Raw genomic sequence first — 21,330 nt, 5'->3', positions numbered from 1 at the left:
AGCTCAACTCCGGATGGCGCGAAGGTGATCAGCTCCTCACTATATTTACCTAACAGAGGAAAAGGAGGAAATCCTCTCTGGAGGAAGATGTGGTGTAGAACTAGTAAGATTCTTTCACACAAAATTGCTTGTTATAAAATTAAATATTATGATAATGTTATGGCATGAGAGAAATTGCAAGAAAATGTAACCAATATTCAAGAGAAAACAAAGACAACAGATGCAGACTCATAGATGATCCAGATAATGGGATTCAGTAGACAAAACCTTTGAAATAATTGATTAATTGGTCAAAGGAAATGAGAGGAAAAGAGGAAACGGAAGGAAAGGTGGAGAATTTCAAAAAGGAATCAGAATCTATGCAAAAAAATCAAATGGACATCATAGAAAACTAAAATACCTTAATTTAAGAAAAATAGGTCTGAAATAACTCAGATGGGTCAATTAGCAGGGTTGGGTTTTATAGCAGACTAGACATAGTAAACTTGGAATATAAGTTAATGGAAAACACCCCTAGTAAAGCCCAAAAAGAAAAGGGGAGGGGCACCTGGTTGGCTCAGTCCATAGAGTGAACAACTCCATCTCAGGGTTGTGAGTTCGAGCCCCATGTTGGGTGTAGAGATTACTTAAAAATAAATGAAGAATAAAAATTTTTTTAAAAAAGAGGAAAGAAAAAAAAAAAAACATATCATAAGGAACATGAAGAGGTGTCCTGCCCATGTAATTGGAGAGCCAGAAGAAAGTAAGAAACAGAACAGGGCAATAGCAGTATTTGAAGAGATAATGGCTCAGAATTTTTAAGAAAGATTTATTTATTTTTAGAGAGAGAGAGCATGCAAGTGGGGAGAGGGGCAGAGGGAAAGGGAGAATCTCCAGCAGACTCCCCACTGAGCGTGGAGCCTGACTCAGGGCTCAGTCTCATGACCCTCCGATCATCACCTGAGCCGAAATCAAGAGTCCGTTGCTTAACCAACTGAGCCACCCAGGTGCCCCGAAAATTTTCCAATACTGATGAAAGACATCAACCCTGGGTGGTTCAGTCAGTTAAGTGTCCGCCGTCGGCTCAGGTCATGATCTCAGGGTCCTGGGATGCAGCCTGGCATGCGGCTCCCTGCTCAGCAGGGAGTCTGAATCTCCCTCTCCCTCTGTTCCTCCCCCTTGTTCGTGCTCTCTCTCTAAAATAAATAAAATCTTTTAAAAAAATGTTTTTAATACCAGTAATAGTTTTATCGTGGAGTTTACTGAAATCAGGGGGAAAAGCCACAATCGTGGCATTAAGACTGATGGAGTAGCCGAATAAGATGGGACGCTAGAGGTGAACAGTCCAACCTTCCCATTAGAGAGGCCAAAACTGAAGCCCATAGCATTAAGAAAGATGTACCCAGCACCCACAGCTATTTAGAAGCTGACTAGAAACCTGAACAGCATCCTTCTAACTTCTAGTCCAGCCTTGTGATGCTCACACCAGACCAGTCCAAGGTCAAATCTAATAAAATGTGAAAACTCTTGGGTGTAATGCTTTGATTTTAACGAATATATGTTTTCACTGATAGTGATGGAAAATCACTGCTGGTGATGCAAAATACCACACACCAGGTGCTCATTCACTGACCACGTAGATATGGAGACCCAACATCATCACTGGGAAGAGCTCCTACACACACGCACACGCACACGCACACACTGACTCTGGTCACTCTGTGAACCTGATGTTCACAGGCAGAGCAGAAAAACATGTCAGAGAGGTAGAGAAAGGTATGGCCAGGGGCTATCACTTAAACCCCAGCAGTCAGGCTATTTCTGTGTGTCTAAAGGCCTTTCTCCGTAACATGGGTAAGAACACGCATGGTGAATAAAGGAAAATATCCCACAGTGCCCTCCCTAGAGGTAAAGAAAAAGACAACGGCTGACCCTCTGCATTGATTCTTTATCACCAAAGCACCTGGTGTCCCCTCAGTACACGTGGCCTTTTAATTTCCCACAGATGTTTTGGGGAAAAATATCACCCGTCAAATCTGAGACATTGTGATTAGCTAAAATAGCCATACCTCTTCCTCTTCAGGAAATTCATTAAGACTCCATTGTTTTCCTCCATTACCTTTTCCTGGTCAAATACATGTCATGTTTTTGTTTATTTTCATTATCAAAACACAGTCCAAGACCCTCCCCCTACACACATACAGCTGGGCTGCCCTGGTAAAACCCAAATCACTGTTCTATGTGGCTGTTTCAATAACTCAGCTCTATGCTTACCCATGATTTCCGTACAGCTTTTGCTAGTATTTTAACCTTACACAGGAGGATGTGTGTTCTCTCTCCCTCTGTCTCTCTCCGTCTCCCTCCCTCGCTCCTTCCCCAGATATTATAGTACGTATAGGCTATGTATTTATACATCAGTGAGAATTCACATTATGCAACATGCCAGGAATATAGTATATAAAACATTTTACACTATTGTCTAGGCTATCAAACTAGCTCTTGGAAAAACAAAACATGAATACCTGCCAATATTATCTCAATTAGTATCCTATTTCAATCTGTTAAAATGCCTTGATTTGCTCAATTGGGAATAGTTAAAAATATTGATTTTTCTTTCTTTTAATTTTATTTTATTGTATGTTAGTCACCATACAAAAATATTGATTTTTCTAACTCAAACTAGTCATGGCCTTCTAAAAATACTGGACTACGGCCATTTGAATTTACGTTATTTAAAGCCAGCAGCAAAGACAATACAGAGATTCAGTAAGAAACTGATCTATAAATAGAATACAGTGAGATATGATCTACATCGTTCATTCTCTACAAAATAAAAGCATGCCGTAAGAAAAAATGTTAAGATATTTGTTAACGTAAGTGAAAGTTCTCTTTTCACCCATAAATAGTAACACATCTGTTATTTTGACAGAGGATTAGTCGCGTTGTGGATGTTTCACGCCTCTGTCAGTGGCCAATCTAGGAATGGCACAAGGCAGGAGGCAAACATGTGAGAGTGATAAGGGGTCTTTAGGCCCTTCAAGTGCCTCCTATTTCATGCGTTTTGGTCACTTCACAGTTCACCTTTATTTCTAGGATCAGTAGAAATGGGCTTGAAGCAGGAAAAATTTAGATCTGTGTTCTTTACTTCCAACAGCTCTATTAACACATATAAATTTGTACTAAAAGTTCTGGAAAAACTCAAACTGATCCAAAGTTACTCTACTACCTCTGGAAGTCAGGGTCACTTCGTGTATGTTTTTCTAAGAATATTTACCAGTATACACTTCATGTATATTTCAACCAAGCTCCTGCACATATATTGTAACCATACTTCCTCTTAATGTACACTAGTCCTTAAAAAGAATCCTTGAATAGGTAGTCATCAGAAATATTTAAATTCAGAAGCTCCTGGGTGGCTCAGTCGGTTGAGCGTCTGCCTTCAGCTCAGGTCAGGATCCCAGGGTCCTGGGATCGAGGCCCACATCGGGCTCCCTGCTCAGTGGGGAGCCTGCTTCTCCCTCTGCCTGCCGCTCCCCCTGCTTGTGCGCTGTCAAATAAATAAAATCTTTTAAAAAAACCCAATATTTAAATTCAGGTTTCCACTCTGAACAGTTTGTAACAGCTGCAAAAGCACACACACATTAAGACTGGGTAAACTACTACTGTTTCTCAGTACGAGATCTTCAATTTTCACCCATGGCGAGGAAGAACACAGATGAACAACCCCCATCAATCGGATCTCTTTTCATTTCCTGACATTCTCCTTCCCCCAAAATGCCTTTTAAATTGGATGCTAGGGACAAATCAATGGCAAATACTAAAGCGTGCATCATAACAAGAAGGTCCCCAGTGCTCAAGGGTATCCACGGCAGTTTCCAGAATGAGAAGGAAAGAGAGGTTTCCCCGTTCTCCAGCACACTGGAGCAGCTTCCCCATCCTACAGCATCAATGGTATCTCATCAAGGCCAAAAAGAAACTGGGGCTGTCTTAAATATGCTTTGGATAAAAGGATCAAGACAGAGGACTCGGCAGGAGAATCAAAGGAGGATGCTAGGAAACATGGGACCATCTTAGCTGGACTCATCTTAGATACAGTTAGATGCATCTGGGGTCAAAACTGCCCTCCCTGCTGGTGACCCAAGTCACTAATCACATATCCCTGCTCCCAGGTAAATGCAGTATATTGCTTTAAAAAAAAATGGCTGCAATTATCCTCCCCTATCTCTGCTCCTTTCCAACCTGACACAGCTCCCTCCCTTCAAGAGATGGAAATCTATTTTGCCACCTCCTGGATCAGGGCTGGCTTTGTGACTTGTTTGGGCTAACAGAATTCAGAGGAAGTAACCTTGTGGCAGTTGCAAGCCACGGCCTCAGGAGGCTTTGTGTGCGCCCCACACTCTTAGGACCCTGCCACCCACAGTGTGAAGAACCCAGGGCAAGCCTGGGTAAAGAGTAAAAAAAAAAAAAAAAAAATGTTGGGGCACCTGGCTGGCTCAGTCGGTAGAGCATGTGACTTTTGGATCTCAGGGTTTTCAGTTTGAGCCCCACGTTGGGCATAGGGATTACTTTTAAAAAGAAAATTTTTAAAAACTGTATGTGGAGAAGAGCTGAGGCCATCCCAGAAGAGCCAGCCCCACCCCCCACAACCCACCCAGCAGACAACCTGCCCAGATCTAAAGAACTGCCCAGCTGAGTGCTGTCCAAATTGCCAACTCACAGAATCAAGAGCTAAACTAAGTGCTGGTTGTTTTAAACCACTGACTAGGGGAGCCTGCGTGGCATTGCCTTCAGTTCACGTCATGATCCCGGGGTCCTGCTTGGCAGGGAGTCTGTTTCTCCCTCTCCCTCTGTCCCTCCCTGCTGCTTGCGCTCTCTCTCAAATAACTAAATAATAAATAAAAATAAACCACTGATAAAATGATATTGTGGTGTTTTGTTAAGCAGCAAAAAGCTAACTGCTACAAAAGGAATGGATTCACTCAGTGAACATGTAGTTAATGCCCTCATATGTGAAGTAGTGCTCTCAGTCATTACTGGGAGCACAGAGATTAACATGCAATCATGCCGACATTTAGGCATCTTCTTTAATGACATTAAAAGAAGGGTGAATAACAAGATCTACTCAGAGGATAGGAAGGCTCACTCAAAGAGGTCACAATGGAGTTGGTTTTTAGAGGAAAAAATAGGAAGTCACCGGTAGATAGGAATGGACATCAGAAGCAGACGAGAAAGAGCCATGTGCAAAAAGCACAGATGCAGGGAAGAACTCAAGGAATGTTCTAGGAATGGCAAATAGTTTAGGACAGATGGAGTGTGGGGAGGACATGGCAGATGACGGAACAGGAAAAGCAGGTTGAAGGCAAATAACGAAGGATGTCACACTGTAAATCATGCTAAGGAATCTGAATGCCTCTTGTAGGCTGTAGAGAGCTACAAATCACTTTTGAGTAGGAAATGACATGATTAAATCTGTGTTTTAGGAAAGGCAAGCTGATGACAAGTGGGGGATTAGAGGCAAGGGGAAGACTCAGGGAGATCGGTTGGAAGGCTATTACTACAAATCCCAAAGGGGACCTGAACCAAACTAAATATAGCTTCTGAGCGGAACAGGGGCCGTGTGGGAGGATGGAGACAGTGCCAAGATTTCTACTTTGGGATCCTGGATCAATGGTAAATACATTACTTAAGGCAGGAAAGCAGAGGAGCAGACTGAAAAGGAACAACACACGTGTGTTTTATAAAGGCGCCTATGGGATATCCAGTGGGCGATGTCCAGGAGGCAGGTAAGGATACAGATCTAGACCTTCCTTCTGTTGAAAGACAGATGGTAAGAGCAGGAGATAAAGACATGGGGAGCCTTTTGAACACAGGGCAGAGGGAGAGGGACAACTCAAGACCCAAGAGTGAACATGAATGCAGGGCACCGAGGGGAAAAAATATTAGGTGGAGAAGAGAAAAGGCTAATAAATGGCAGAATACCAAGGGGCATTGATATTTCAGAGGCAAAGGAAAGAAGGAGCATCGACCAGTGGCAACCCTCCTTGGGAACGGAAGAGGGGAAGGATCATTCAGCAAGTATGGATTATGAATTAAGGAAAAATGGATACTCATCCATTTTGCCACATTCTTTCCTCTAGCCAAGTCATCACCAGGCTCTTCCCTAGGGTTCTTCCCACTCCAGAGGGGCCCTGAGGACATTATCAGTGTTAGGGGGAGACCAAAACAGGGGCCACTTTGAGTAACAGCACCTGTGCCCACGTATCATATTGAAAAACACGCTTTTTCAAACCCCTTCTCTGGCACCTGCTGCAGCAAAGAACACTCCCAACTTTCATTCTTAGGGCACTTATTTGAAACGAGCTTATAATTAATATACTGCATTTTCCAAACAGATTGCCTTTACATATTTTCAATAACTAAAAGAGAGGTTTTAAAAAAATAACCCCGAAGTAGGCAAAAGCTTTATAAACAGAACACAAAAAGCAAGAGCCATAAAAGGAAAGGAAAATCCATCATTGGACTTCATTAAAAATCATCAAAAGATTACACGAAGATAGTGAAAAGGCAAGCCACACACTGGGAGAAAATATTTGTAATAATACGTGTATCTGACAAAGGACTTCTCTACAGAATAGAAAAGAACTCGAACAGGAAAAAAAAGCCAATTCAAAATCGGACAAAACATTTTAACAAAAATTTCACGAAAAGATATCGAAATGCCAGGAGGTATATGAAATGGCATTTAACATTAGTCACTAGGAAACATAAAACCATAAGGACCACCTCACACCCATTAGGATGACTACTATCAAAAGGGAGTGGAGAGAACACCGAAAAGGAAAGAAAAGAGAAAAAAAAGAAAAAACAGAACAGGGGCGCCTCGGTGACTCAATTGGTTGAATGTCCGACTCAATTTCAGCCTTGGTCGTGATCTCAGGGTTGTGGGATTGAGCCCCGACTCTGTGCTGGGTTGGGGGTGCAGGCTGCCTGGGGCCTGGGGTTCTCTCTCTCTCCCCCCCCTCCCCCCCCCCCCAACCCCCTCCCGTGCATGTACACGCAGTTTCTCTTAAAAAAAAAAAAAAAGGGAAAAGCAGAACAAGTGTTGGCAAGGATGTGGAAAAACCGGAACCCCCTCCACACTTTTGAGAATGAAACAGGGTGCCGTAGCTATGGAAAACAGTGTGGTGGTTTCTCAAGAAATTTAAATAGAATTACCGTATGACCCAGCAGTTCCACTTCCAGGTATGTGCCCCAGAACACTGAAAGCAGGGTCTCGAAATATCTGTACACCCCTGTTCAGAGCAGCACTATTCACAACAGGCAAAAGGTGGCAGCAACCTAAGTGTCCACCGAGAGAAAGATATGCAAAATTTGGTATATGCATACAGTGTAAGATCATTCAGCCTGAAAAAAATTCTGACACGTAACACAACACGAGTGAATCTTAAGGACATTGTGCTAAGTACAATAAGCTGATTACAAAGGAACAAGTACTCTGGGATTCTACCCATATGAGGTACTTAAAGTGGTCAAATTCAGAGACGGGGCACCCGGGTGGCTCAGTGGTTAAGCGTCTGCCTTCGGCCCAGGTCATGGTCCCAGGGTCCTGGGATCGAGCTCCGCATTGGGCTCCCTGCTCGGCGGGAAGCCTGCTTCTCCCTCTCCCACTCCCCCTGCTTGTGTTCCCTCTCTCGCTGTGTTGTGTCTCTCCCTGTCAAATAAATAAAATCTTAAAAAAAAAAAAAATTCAGAGACAGAAAACAGAATGGTGGTTGCCAGGGACTGGGGGAAGAGAGACCAGGGACTTACTGTTTCATGGGCACAGTTTCAGTTCTGCAAGATGAAAACCGTTCTGGAGATGGATGGTGCTAATGGTGGTTACCCAACACGGTGAATGTGCTTAATGCGACGAACTGCACATGCAAAAGTGATTACCGTGGTAAATCTTATGTTATGTGTATTTTACCACAACTAAATTTTTTTCAAATTTTAAAACCCACAGGGAGATACCCATTTGCCCCCCACCACAAACGGCTGAAGCTAAAAAGAGCCCCAAAACCAAGTGTTAGCGAAAGTACAGATCAAATGGAACTCCTTACACCACTGTGGAATTTAAATTGATACAATCACTTTGGCAGGCTATTTGGCCCAATTATCTACTAAAGCTAAATAGAAGCCTCCTCTATTACCCTGCAACTCCATTCCTAGGTTATGTGCTCAAGAGAAATAAGTGGGCATGTGCACCAAAAAACGCAAGCAAGAATGTTCATAGCAAGAATGTTCGTAGCAAGAATGTTCAGGGTCACCTGCATGGCTCAGGCGGTTGAGCCTCCGACTCCTGGGTTTCAGCTCAGGTCTGATCTCAGGGTCATGAGATCGAGCCCCGCGTCGTCCTCTTGTTGTTCAGCCTCCTAGTCGGCGGCTGGAGATTCCTTCCCCCTTCCTCCTCCCCTCCCTCTGCTCCTCTCCCCCGCCCCGCATGCTCTCTCTCTCAAATAAATAAAATCTTTATAAAAATAAAAAAAAATGTTCATAGCTGCTTTATTCATATTAGCCACACACTGAAAACAACCCAAAACTCCAACAGAATGGATAAACAAATGTACTATGTCCATACACTGAACCTGCAAATCAACAATAAACTAGAATGAATTACTACTACACACAACAACATGGGTGAATCTCCTAGATATGTTAATGTGAAAGACATACACAAGGATCCCTTCTGTAGCATACTATTTATATGGAACTTAACAGGAGACAAAACTAATGGATGGAGTTTTTTAAAATCACAATGTGAAAAAAAAAATCTTAATATGGCTACCTTCAATCAGGTTAGAAGCAGGGTAAAAACGGACCAGAAGGGGAAAAAGGAGAAAATTGGGGGTTGTGGATGTGTTCTCTATCTTGACATGGGTGTGCGCACGTGTCAAAATTCACTGAGCAGGACACGTTGGAATAATGCATTTTACACTTTATTGTATGGATGCCATACCTCATAAAACAAAGTATCTCTACAGCACCTCATGTCTCTACAATGAGATTGGTAGGATTCAAAAACGGAATAAAACCTCAACTTGTTGCTCTCTTCCTTTCTGCCCTAGAAGATTAGACCCTATTCCTATTAGAAGCGTTAGAGAGATGATTAGTTACTTTCCAGGCGGCGGAGTCCCTCGCAGTGCAAACTTACGTGCTCCTAAATGTCCACGAGCTTTCCTGAAGCTACTCAGTCCTTAGTGTAGCCTATACTTTCTGAGTCAGAGCTCCCAATTTGCCTTCTACTGGTAAGTGTCCAATTTGGCCTTTTTAAGCTTCAGGAACAGCATCTGACTTTGTTTTACACCCTCACTGGCAGGGGCTAATTAAATCCCTCTTCAGCCATAAAGGCAGAATGTCAAAAAAAACAAGATATCACCACATTCCGGCATTGTGATGAATGCATACACCCCTAGGAAAGAGAAGGCTTCATTCTCTTTAACAGCCATTTTGATGCCTGTCCCTTAACAGCCAATATAGTAATAACTTTAGCTTCCTTCTGAGAGTATCATGAGCCATGGCCCACCATTCTAAGATAAAAATCCAGAGATGAAACCCCCCCCTTCTTCTACCATTCGTAACACTGTGCTACCCAGCTATTGGAAAACGGCCTTAATACGCAAAACTTTGTATTTCAATGATCCTCAAAGGCAAATTCTTTTAAACTGCGTCAAAATGAAAAATGGTCTCAATGATTGTCTTTGATCCCATATGCAACCTGCCGTTAATTGAGTGAAATGGGTGAATTATGAAGGTACGTCGTGTATGTTCAGCTTTCAGCTTGGTAGAAGAAAACGGAGAAGATGGTTAAAAAAAAAAAAAAAGGCTGATTTAAAAGAAGCAGCCTAATGCATCCATATTCTGATACGTGGTACGCCAAGTCAACAGTGAGAGGTAGTTTTTCTAAAAAGCAGATGCAGTTATGTCAGCTCAACAGGGTGACTTGTTAAAAGTGTCCCAAATGAAAGTATTCCCCCAAACTGGCCATTTTATACAGTTTCATTAAGTGTTTTTCAAAGCAAGTATCAAACAACAACTGGTTAAATGCAAAGCCACACGGTTACAACAGAAAAGCAATGCTTTTTTTAGGAGAGTAAAAAGTAATGCAATAGAACGACATGCGGGATTTTATTTAAATACATTGTCTAGAATAGAATAAGCCGTTTTCTCCTTGGAGAATACCTCAAAATAGGTTTCACTTCATAAAAGTCTATATAAATGTCAAGATATTGGAATGCAATAATTATAAAGCCGGCTAGGTGTATTAATTGTTCTACATACCTGTGGTTTTTCTGATTCCTGTACTAGCTTACTCATGTATATTCACTCTTATTTTTCAGAAGCCACTTTGGAAAGCTCCCGTTTTGGGCTTCCACACTGCCACCTGTAGACATAAAAAAGAAATAAGCTTTATGTATTATTCATCAACCACGCATCTTTTCTAGGCAACTAACAGGGACAATTGGGAAACAAGTAGCAAAATATTTGCTCCAAGAGATAAAAGTGTTCTTTCTCCTCTGTGGAAAATTTCTAAGGAGTCCCTCTCCCCCAATGGTTTGGTAAATTACTCAGATATCGAAACATGCATTAGTCTCAGATCAACACCACTCTCTCTGATCAGTTCATTAAAGAACGAGATGGAGTCACAGAACTCATCCACATGCCAACCTACAACCATTTCAAGATCTGCCATTTCAAATCAGAAGACAACTTAATCACTCTGTTAATTGGGTAATTAAGAATTCCGTAAATTACCACAAAGAAGAAAAAAAATGAGGGAGAGATCCAGGCAAAGGGTACTTTCTCACACGGTCATAAAATGTAAAATGTCTCTTTAGAATAATAATATCAATTCTAAAATGAACTGGTGCTTTTTCCATTCTAAACAGCAGTTAGGTGGGGTTATTTTCATCTAATGCCCTACTCCCGTTTTGAATGTGAATGTAGAGTGCTGAAAGGTCTTTCCGACACCCCACAGATTTTCATACAGGTACGTCTTTTTTTCTTTAAGAAAAAAAAAGTCAGATGAATCAAAATCTATGAGTAGAACAAGCAATAAATAAAAATCCACAAACAACTATCAGTTAGTGAAAGGAGCCATGAGATGTAAGGGATATGTGTGTGCCCGCGCCTGTGAAGAGAGGCAGAGACAGAGACACGGATTCTACAGTTAATTGAGAATAACAGACCAAACCAGGGTGTGTTTTGTGTAAGAGAGAACAGAGAGACAAAGATTATCTCGGGTTAATTGAGACTAACAGACCAAACCTCTGTGTGTGTGTGTGTGTGTGTGTAAGAGAGAGAGAGACAGAGAGAGATACAGATTCTAGAGTTAAATGAGAATAACACACCGCGCCGCGCAGCTCTTTACCTCCTCGGAGTCCCACAGTCCACCGAGAACAAGTGCCCCAGCACCGGCACCTTAAGCCAAAGACGCAAGCACCACCCCCACCCCCAGCCCCACCCCCCAGCCGCTAGGCGAGCTAGCTCCAGGAGCCACCCAGCCAGCCCGCCCGCCGAACCCGCAAACCCTGCGGGCTTTTTTTTTTTTTTTTGGCCCCATCAGAGATCCGTTCCCCACTTACCTGCAATTTACTCTAACGCCCCGAAAGTCTGGCTTGGTTGAAAGAACTGCAGCCAATCCAAGAAAATCAAGTCTCCTGGAGCCACTCTCCTCCTCCTCCCTAGGACGGACATTCACACACACTACACTCCCTTCCTTCCCGACCCTGAACACGCGCTGGGCCATCCCAAGAGGCTCGTTGGGGGCGCGCCAGCGACCAGTCCTGCTCCCACGTGCCTCCATTAAACCCTCGTCCAAACGTGCACAAGGCGCCAAGTGCATGTGCACCGTCCGCCTTCGGAGATAAGTTCGGCAAACCCCATCCCACCCTCCCCCCCACCCCACTCCGGCCCCCGAAAGCGCGAGCGAGCGCGCGGGCTCAGGCACCCGCCCGGCAGACAATACTCCAGCAACTCCTGCCTTCCCCGCACACGCACCGGCTGGTCCTGCCACCACTCTCTCGTTTCCCCAGGTTTCTACAGTCCCGAGAGCCCCGAGCAGGAGGCCTCCGGATGGTTGTTGGGTGTAGACTGCGAAGAGAGGAGCGACCTGCACGCACCACCGAGATGGGGGGGGGGCGGGCGGTCGCAGTCCTCCGAAGCCACTCCGGGGCTCGGCTCTTGAGGAGGGGGTGGGGGTGGGGACTGTGAGACCCGAGGGGGAGAATCCCCAGGGAGGCAGCTTCTCCGCACCTCCTCCCCACCTAACACAGCGCGCGCGCACAAGCGGGCACACCAAGGGGCCGTGCACCTTCCCGCTGCCCCCGGACCTGCCCGGTCCTCGTCCCCGAGCTTGGTGGCCTGGACGCCAGGGCGTCCGGCCTGCGGCGGCCCTGGAGGAAGCAAGAGCGCCGCGCTCGGGGCTGCCCACCTGCGCGCAGGGTAGCCGAGGCGGCCGGTGCGCCGCCCGCTGCGCCGTGTCCGCTGCAGGAGGAGGTGTAGGCGGCCTGAGCCCCGGACTCCAAGCGTCTCCTCGCTGCCCAGCCGTGCGGTCCTCGCTTCCTTTCCTCCCTGAGGGTGAGCCTCCCACCTTAGCCCGCAGGTTCTGCCACCGTCCCTCTGCTCGCCGGAGCCTGAACTGTGCTCCCCGCCCCTTTCCCGCCGCCCCGCGCAGCGCCGCGCTCCGCCCCCCGCCCGCCCCTCCCCGCCCGGGCCCAGCCGGGGGCTGCGGGCCCCGGGCCTCGTGTCGCAGCTCCCCACACCCGGGCGGTGGGGGGTGGAAGGGTTCCGCCTAGACCCCGCGCTCCTGACCCGCTCCCCTCTCCCGCGCCAGCAGCGGCCACCCGCGCTCACCCCGCGGTCAAGGGTGTGGGCACCGCGCGCGCTCTGCCCTCGCTCTTCCGGCGGCTCCACTCCCCGCAAGGCACCTTCCACGGGCCCGAAGGGTGCCTCGTTTCTTGGGGGGGAAGGGGGTTGGTGAAGCGGGGTGGAGTAAGCAAAAGAGAGAAGGCAAAGAAATTAGCATGTCAACTGCCAGGGGATACAAGTTGCTGCCTGTGCCTTGTTTCTGTTACATTAAATACCTGGATGTGCTGTTTTCCTCGTTACGACCGCAGCAATATTCAGAGGAGGCATGAATATCAGATTTCCAAGCTAATTGGTTGTAGGGGCTTTTTAAAAATTTAATGATGCAGAAGACAACCGATTCACTCTTTTTAAAAAGTTACTTAATATATGTGGCCACATTTCTAATTTAAGTAATAGCAAAATATAAATAACAGAACAGCTGTGTTTTACAGTAACAGATCCAGTTTGTATGTGTTATTTAAGCCCTCTGTAATTATATTAATTGGGTTCGTTTTAAAGTGTATTTTAGGTATTTCTTAAGAAAATGAGCTCAGAATTTAGGGATTAGGAATCCATAATTTATAATTTGGCTTTTTGCCATTATTCTAAAATGTCAATTTCATGGAAATTATTAAATGTGGTTATGTAGAAAAATGGATTCTTTTTCTCCCGAGTTGGCAACATTCTTGGATTTGGCAAAGGACGGATTTTTTTTTTTTTTAACGAAGAAATGATAAAATTCTCATTCATTTTCTAGGGATGGGATGTCTGGTTTAGCAGCTTTTTCTTTAGTGTTTTTCTCTTTGAGGCAAAGTTCCTTTCTGCTTCCTCTTATATTTGTTTTGTTCAAAATTTTTCCCCTAAATATAAATAAAGCTATAGACTCCATGATTTTTGAGCCTTTGTTTTCCTGAAGGGATAGGGAAATGAATTATAATCGATTATCAAAGTCAACTCCAGGCTCCTGATAACTAAGTTTCACACTGATTAACCCTGGTTTTCGACTCTGCTCTTGGCAATTTAACCTAACACTTGAGAACCAAGAGTGTGGTTTTTTTTTTATTTCCATCCCTAGAAGAATGAAATGCACACTTTTTAATTAACATTCTGAACCAAAATTAAATTGACTAATGAAAAGCATATTCGTAGTGCATTTGTTGCTGGGTAAATGAGGACAACGTGGATGATAAACAGCATTCTGAAGAAGAGGCTCTGAAGCAAAGAAAACAGTCTTTAGAAAAACTGATGATCCCCTTTTCAAGGCAAGGATAACAAATACCAGTAATTATGCAAAGAAGGACTGCTGCCTCTCTTCTCTCTGCTTTGGTTTTGTGGCTGGGCCTGCATTTATCTCTTTTGATCATCATAATAAAAGTAAAGTAATTCAGCATTCCGGTGACATTGCTTAGTAAATTAGCAATTTGAAAATGCTTTTATTACCTAATTAATCCAAGTAAATGCCTCCGATAAATCCGATTTTACTCTTACATCTTTTTTTTTTTTTTTTTTTTTTTTTTTGTTCCCTCCGAAAAACTTTTTGTTAAATAAAAAAAGCTAAGGCTAGCTCAAGAACAATGGCCAGCCAGACTCTTTTGGTGCATGTGTGTTGCAATAGAGTTGATATTACGTGACCTTTGGGTCTTCAATGATTTATCAGATATTGGTTATGAATTGCTCATCAGCTACTTGTTTAATGAGTTCCAGTGTGTTTGCTCTGCCTTGCCCATTCCCCAGAAGCGTATTTTATTTCTTTGTGTCTGCCTTACTGAATCTACCTTGGCCTAAACTATGTTCATTGAACTTCCACCCAAGAATCAGATCCTAATCCATAGCTCACTTGACAAGCATCTTTGTCCTTCAAGTGAAGTTTCCCTTGAGGTCTTTGGTAAAAATCCAGCATGATTAACCATCCAAAATTGGAAAGAGTACTTCGTCAAGCACGGTTCTGACTAAGAGATGACAATCAGATTTCTCAAAACCAGGAGGGTGTGTCCCATTTGAATAATAAGAAGAAACAAAACTGGCAAATCCGTTTTGTTCAGGTCAAAAACTAAGCCAACAAAATCACATTCCGGATCCTTTCTAAGCCTGAATTATGCTAAGAGATATATAAAAAGCACAATCCAAATAACTTCATCTGTATTTTCTTTCACCACTGCAAATCCCTTGCTCCACTGACCAAATACCATTACATTTCACGTTTCCCTTTTAGTTCCCGTGCTATTGAGAATTTTTCACTAATCTTTAAATAAGAAAGTGCAACCAGACACTCCTGCAGTCTCCAAGGCATCCTGTGTCACCCTCCATTTGTTTTCAAAAGTTTTTTTTGAAATGTCCATGCCATTGATAGGGACAGATCTGAACATCCCATGTGGACCCATGGAGAGAGAGTTCCGATGACCAGTCCAAATTCAAAACAGTGAGCTTGAAACAAAACACGAGTTTGTTGTAACAGCTTAATCCTTTCTGATCCTCACCCCGGCACAGAGTTCTGGAACACACCAGCTTACCCTTCTTGAGCAATTTTCTCCTGATAATTATTTTAACAATTTTTTTGGTCATTTACTCTTTGGGCTGTGTTATAACTCACAGGGAGCCCGAACATATTATGCATAGTCTTCTCTCCTCTCTTTTCTGTGATAACTGAGGATTGGAGATCATTTATGGGGGTAAGGGTAAAATGATAGGATGGCCATTTTGCCAGAGCCTCCTTTTCTGGCTCTAGGAAAAGCATGAACTGAGTTTCTTCACTTTGGTTGATTGGGATTAGTGAGCAACATCATTGATGCGAATTTGCAGAATACCAGACTATAATTGGTCTCCTAGTGCTAGGAAACTATGTCACCAGTTATCACACAAGACAATGACAGAGACAATAGTACCCATATAATGCTCAGATTGAAATGTTGATGCTCTAAGCTAAATTACTTAGAATGTGTGTGTGGGGGGGAGTGTATATGTATAATTCAAAGCTAAATATAAACCTGAATACTTACGACAGATCCTTCAGTTATGAAACTCTTGGTAAGCTCTCTTATGGTTTTGGGGTATGTGATAAACGAAGGAGTACTTCAATATTTCCCTTACTCACAGGAAAATACCATTTTTTTGAAATTTTATTTATTTATTTTAAGTAATCTCTACACCCAACATGGGGCTCAAACTCATGACCCCAAGATCAAGAGTCCCATGCACTTCTGACTGAGCCAACCAGGTTACCCCTAGAGTGACTTTTTCTGTCCAGATCTTCCCATAAATTTCCGAGCACCAAATATTTAACCATATCATTCCATGATGGAAGGAAGGAAGGGTTAAGCCAGTGTGATAGATCTGGTAAATACATGTATGACTCATTAGCACAACTGAGAAGCACATCAGATTAGTCAGATCATGGTTTCCTCCCCCGAGGACCATTTTGTTTTGGTCTGTTTCATGGCTGCCGATCGAAACCTTATTCCTCGACATAGACAAACATTGTTGGCCACTAGATGTTGTGGGTGGAATTGTGTCCCCAAAAAAGATATGTTGAAGTCCTAACCCATGATACCCGTGAATGTGACCTTATTTGAAAATAAGGTCTTTACAGATGTATTTAAGATGTAAATTGAGATGAAGTCATACTGAAGTAGGGTGCGCCCTTATTCTAATATGACTGGTGTTTTTGCTGGAAGAGAAGAGACACAAGCCGAGCAACACCTGGGACTACCCAAAATGGAAAGAGACAAGAGAAAGGATCCTTCCTTAGAGACCCGGCCAATGCTTTGATTGTGGACTTTTAGCCCCCCTTGACCATGAAACAATAAATTTCGGCTGTTTCAGCCATCCATTGTGTGGTACTTTTTTACCACAGCCCTAGGAAACCAATATACCAGGGAATCATCAACTCCGGGAGATGCCAGCCCATAATCTCTCATATCCAGCACAGAGTAAATGTTTATTTGTAGAATGTTTAAGTATGATAGGCAGAGGGGCTCCCGGGTGGCTCAGTCGATGAAGCATTGACCTTTGGCTCAGGTCATGATCCCAGGGTCCTGGGATCGAGGCCCACATCGGGCTCCCTGCTCGGCGGGAAGCCTGCTTCTCCCTCTGCCCCTCCCCCTGCTTGTGTTCTCTCTCTGGCTGTCTCTTGGTCAAATAAATAAAATCTTTTAAAAAAAATGATAGGCGGAGTCATCTCTGTACATGAAGGACAACAGCAGGGTGGAATCATCCAGGAATTGGAAGGAATCTTGAGCATTTATCTAATCTCATGACTCCCCCAAAATGGGACTTGGCCACAAATAAGAATCATAGTCACAGAATCTTAACGTGTCTAAAGACGTTTGGAGATTTTTCTCCTTCCTCTGAGATTACGTGATACCTAGGTGGCATGACTTAAAAATGTGCAGGATGGGGTCCTCTGCACACATTGCACCCCCAACACCCCACAGGCCCCACTGATTCAATCCTACCTCCAGTTGTTGGGTTATAATAGCTTCCTCCCTTTGTGTTAGAGCGTTTGGTCTTCAGTAATCCCAAATTAAAATGTAAATGAGTCTGGAAGACTTCCCAGCCTGAACTCATGTCGGTTCCCAACTTGTATGTTTATCAGTTCATCATTCTATCCCCCCCCATGCCTAGTAGAATGCTGAGCTCATAGAGTATCCTCCATAAATATTTGCCAAGCTGAAGTGAGAAGCAGAGATTAGGAGGAGCTCGGTGAAGGTTAAAGCAGAGAAGAGGAAGGAGAGCCCAAGGCAAACTTAATCTCAGAGCTCTATATAGAACTCCTAGACTTGACTCCGATCGTGACACGGGACTGGAACATAGGAGTGACAGGTCAGCTAGGAGCTTTATTCTCTTTGCTCCTCCCAGACCGGGAAGCATTTGTGACCCTAAAGGGTAGTGTGGAGGCAGGGCGGGAGGCTTTGAGCCTCTCTAACACCCTCCACCAGCTCTCAACCCCTCTCCAGCCATTTCCCCTAAAATACCTAAACCGAAGAAAAATAATGTATTTGCAATGCAAATGCAACCTCAAGCAGGCCCCAGCAGGACTCCCTATGCCCGCCCCCACCTCCAAATTCCAATTAGAAGCGGGCCCCCGTGTCCTTCCTTAATGGAAATGCTGGAGCTGCCCCTGCCTAGAGAAGAACTCATTTTGCGATGTATGCCGGGGACAGACCCCGAGATAGACCCACGGTCACCATCAGAACCAAATACTTTTGAGAGAAGTCCGCACCAACTTGAACATAAATAGAGCGGTGCTTTAGCCAGAAGTGCCAGGAGAAATAAAAAGGAAAGCATCGTCATGGGGCGCCTGGGTGGCTCAGTCGTTAAGCATCTGCCTTCGGCTCAGGTCATGATCCCAGGGTCCTGGGATCGAGCCCCACATCGGGCTCCCTGCTCCGTGGGAAGCCTGCTTCTCCCTCTCCCACTCCCCCTGCTTGTGTTACCTCTCTCGCTGTGTCTCTCTCTGTCAAATAAATAAATAAAATATTAAAAAAAAAAAAAAAGCAAAGCGTCGATTCTCTGAAGAAAGGAAAACTGGAATAATTCTCCCTGTGTGTCTCTTGTTGGATCTCGATACCTAGACTCTAAAAACTTCTGAAAATGTGTGAAGCAGTCAGGAGTTGCTTTGAGACCTCACTAGATGTATTCCCTCATGAAAATATGCGGGCGGAGCTCAACGGTAGCCCACAGATTGAATCAAAGTGTCACAGTAGAATGCAAACCAATTTTATATCCGATCTTTTTTTTTGTAATCTGAAATCGGGCCCCTGAAGAAAAATTGACAACCCAAAATGTTAGTGGTCTACTCGTGGTATTTTTGTTAGGATATTCGCAGTAAAGGGTCGCTCTTCTTTACAAGGCACATGAACTCCATCAACTGCTAGACCTACTCGATGGTCTCATTAGGGTGGCTGATTTCGTGTCTGGAGATGCTACCCAGCAGGTGGGTCTCAGGGCACTAAGCCTTCTGGGGTGCGGGGGGGGGGGGGGGGGGGGGGGTAGCAGGGTAACGGTAGCCAATCCCAGCCAGAAGTGAGGACAAAACTTCCCCACTGCCCAAGGCCAAAGTGATCATCTAAATATTCCCTGAATCCCCAACCCCCACGGACCTCCAACCTCCAGCAGCTCCATTTCCTGCTTTCTATTTCTCTGTAGCATCTGTTCCCATCAACATCCTTTATATTTTACTCATTTATTTTTATTGTCCAACTCTCCCCACTAGAATAACATGTTCCCTGAGGGCTGGGATTTTTTATTTTTTTATTTTTTTGTCTATTGTGTTAACTGTTGAGGCCCAAGCCCCTGCAACAGTATCTGCCACATTGTAGGTGCTCGATAAATATGTGTTAAAACTTCATATATTTCCGGAATAGGACTGAAGAATGTTCAACGTGCTTACCTATTGAAGAGGATAAGCCAGTTCATTTTTTTCGTCTAATTTTATTTTGTTGTAGCAAAGACTTGATAATAATGAGATAGTGTACAAAGTAAACAAGATTCATGATGAGCACTTTGTGTCCCTCCTCTTCATCAGCTCAATTTTTATTTCTGAATGTATTAACATAGATCTACCTGACAATTTTTGAACCATAGGACTTGTCCATTCGAGACCGTTCTTTTGCATAATTTGGTCTCGCCTTGCTTTCTGTGCAGAAGTCCAAGTGTTCCAACCACAGAGATGACGAAGGGTGTCTCTCACTCAAAGAACACAAGATTCAGGTTCAGTCCCCCTCCAGAGAGCTAGGACAATAAGGAAAGGCACTCAGGGCTTTGGGGTTTTCTGCCTTCTTTTCTCTCTAGTCTCTGTCCTGCCAACGGTCAGGTCACTCCTTCTGGTGCCGAGGGGTCCGAGATTTCTAGCAGGAGAAGACTCGCAAAGTCTCTCACAGGGTTTCAAGACCTCTCCGGGTACCTGGCTCAAAGGGAAACCTAAGGGTTGCTCTCCCCACCTCACCTTGGCAGAGGGTACAGGGTAAACCCAGCCCTCTCCGCCTGTTCATTTCCAAAGGAGTGGACCAGGAGAAAGGCATCGCCCATCCTTGTTTGTCTCACCCTAGGTTCTCGGGCTGGATGTAGGAGATGTGGTAGACGCTTCCCACAAGGTTCACACCGCTTGGCCCCTAGCAAGTCTCCTGGCTCAGTCTCCAGGGTAGGTGGGCGGGGTCAGAAGCCTCGGGAAGGGCCCAGCACAGCAGCCCCGGGGCGGGGCAACCGCCAGTCTTTTTGAGAAGCTTTGGCTCCGGGTTCTTTCATCAGCAGAGAGTCCACTGTTTGCTGGCAAGCTGATCCAAGGCTTCTTTATTAGTGCACTTTATTCAGTGCTTCCTACGCTGAAACCGCCTGGGAAGCTTTTAAAAAGATGCTAATGCCCGGACCCAGGGCTTGCTACATAATTTGCAGGGCCCCTCGTTCAAAAATTACTTAAGAGTTTTCAAGACGGTGGCAGAGCATTAAACCCAACGCAGGGCCCTCGTCCGTGTAGGGCCCCGTGAAACTGCCACCCATCGCGGGCCCATGAAGCCCACCGCCCGGACTCCACTCTCAAAATCCAGATTTCATTCTTGAGTGGGGTGTAGGCCCTGGGGCATTTAAAAGCTCCCTAAGGGGCGCCTGGGTGTCTCAGTCGTTAAGCGTAAATGTTTCCTTGTAGAATGTTTAAGAATGATAGGCAGAGGGGCGCCTGGGTGGCTCAGTCGGTGAAGCTTCCGCCTTTGGCTCAGGTCATGGTCCCAGGGTTCTGGAATGGAGCCCCTCATCGGGCTCCCTGCTCAGCAGGGAGCCTGCTTCTCCCTCTGCCTCTGTCTGCCGCTCCCTCGGCTTGTGTTTCCTCTCTCGCTGTGTCTCTGTCAAATAAATAAATAAAATCTTTTTTAAAAAGTCCCTAAATATTTGTTATATGCATTTAGGATTATAAACCCGCATTCTAGGGGCGCCTGGGTGGCTCAGTCCTTAAGCGCCTGCCTGCGGCTCAGGTCACGATCTCAGGGTCCTGGGATCCAGCACCGCATCGGGCTCCTTGCTCCGCGGGAAGCCTGCTTCTCCCTCTCCCACTCCCCCTGCTTGTGTTCCCTCTCTCGATGTGTCTGTCAAATAAATAAATAAAATCTTAAAAAAATAAAATAAAATAAATGAAACCTCACTTTAGCTCTGGGAACCGCTAAAGCCAAAAGATTCTTACCATTGCGATTGACACCTGCATACAAACTTATCTGTAATTCAATAACTCAAAACCCTCACTCAAACATTTTCAGCTTATCCTGGATGAAATCATCATGACAACATTCTTTAGAAAATTTTTCGACTCATACATAAGTTAAAAGCTGGAGTCATGAATCACCTTTTGATTTCCCCTTTTCAAAAACAAAAATGTCACAAAAATGGCATATTTTCCTCGTATAGAAAATTGATATAATTTGAAGTGTTATTACTCATCATCATTCACAGTAGATTTGAACCGAAGCTAAACAAGAATATTGC

The 21,330-nt window shown here is 44.5% G+C and overlaps 1 long non-coding RNA gene across 2 annotated transcripts in view; it reads right to left on the bottom strand.

The window, feature by feature from the left end:
* Positions 1–12,628, bottom strand: part of LOC141374270 (uncharacterized) — a 47,882-nt gene extending 35,254 nt beyond the window's left edge. For both annotated transcript variants that reach the window (XR_012381022.1, XR_012381023.1), the window contains exons 1-2: positions 12,449–12,628; positions 10,297–10,399 (exon numbers count right to left, since the gene is read on the bottom strand). This is a non-coding gene — a long non-coding RNA (uncharacterized lncRNA). The remainder of the gene's footprint in view (positions 1–10,296; positions 10,400–12,448) is intronic.
* Positions 12,629–21,330: the final 8,702 nt, after the last annotated feature.

Source organism: Callorhinus ursinus, unplaced genomic scaffold (genome assembly GCF_003265705.2).
Source record: "Callorhinus ursinus isolate GAN/ISIS: 27379988/994484 unplaced genomic scaffold, GSC_fseal_2.0 scaffold16, whole genome shotgun sequence".
Lineage (NCBI taxonomy): Eukaryota > Metazoa > Chordata > Mammalia > Carnivora > Otariidae > Callorhinus > Callorhinus ursinus.
This window is presented reverse-complemented; position numbering and strand designations above follow the sequence as displayed.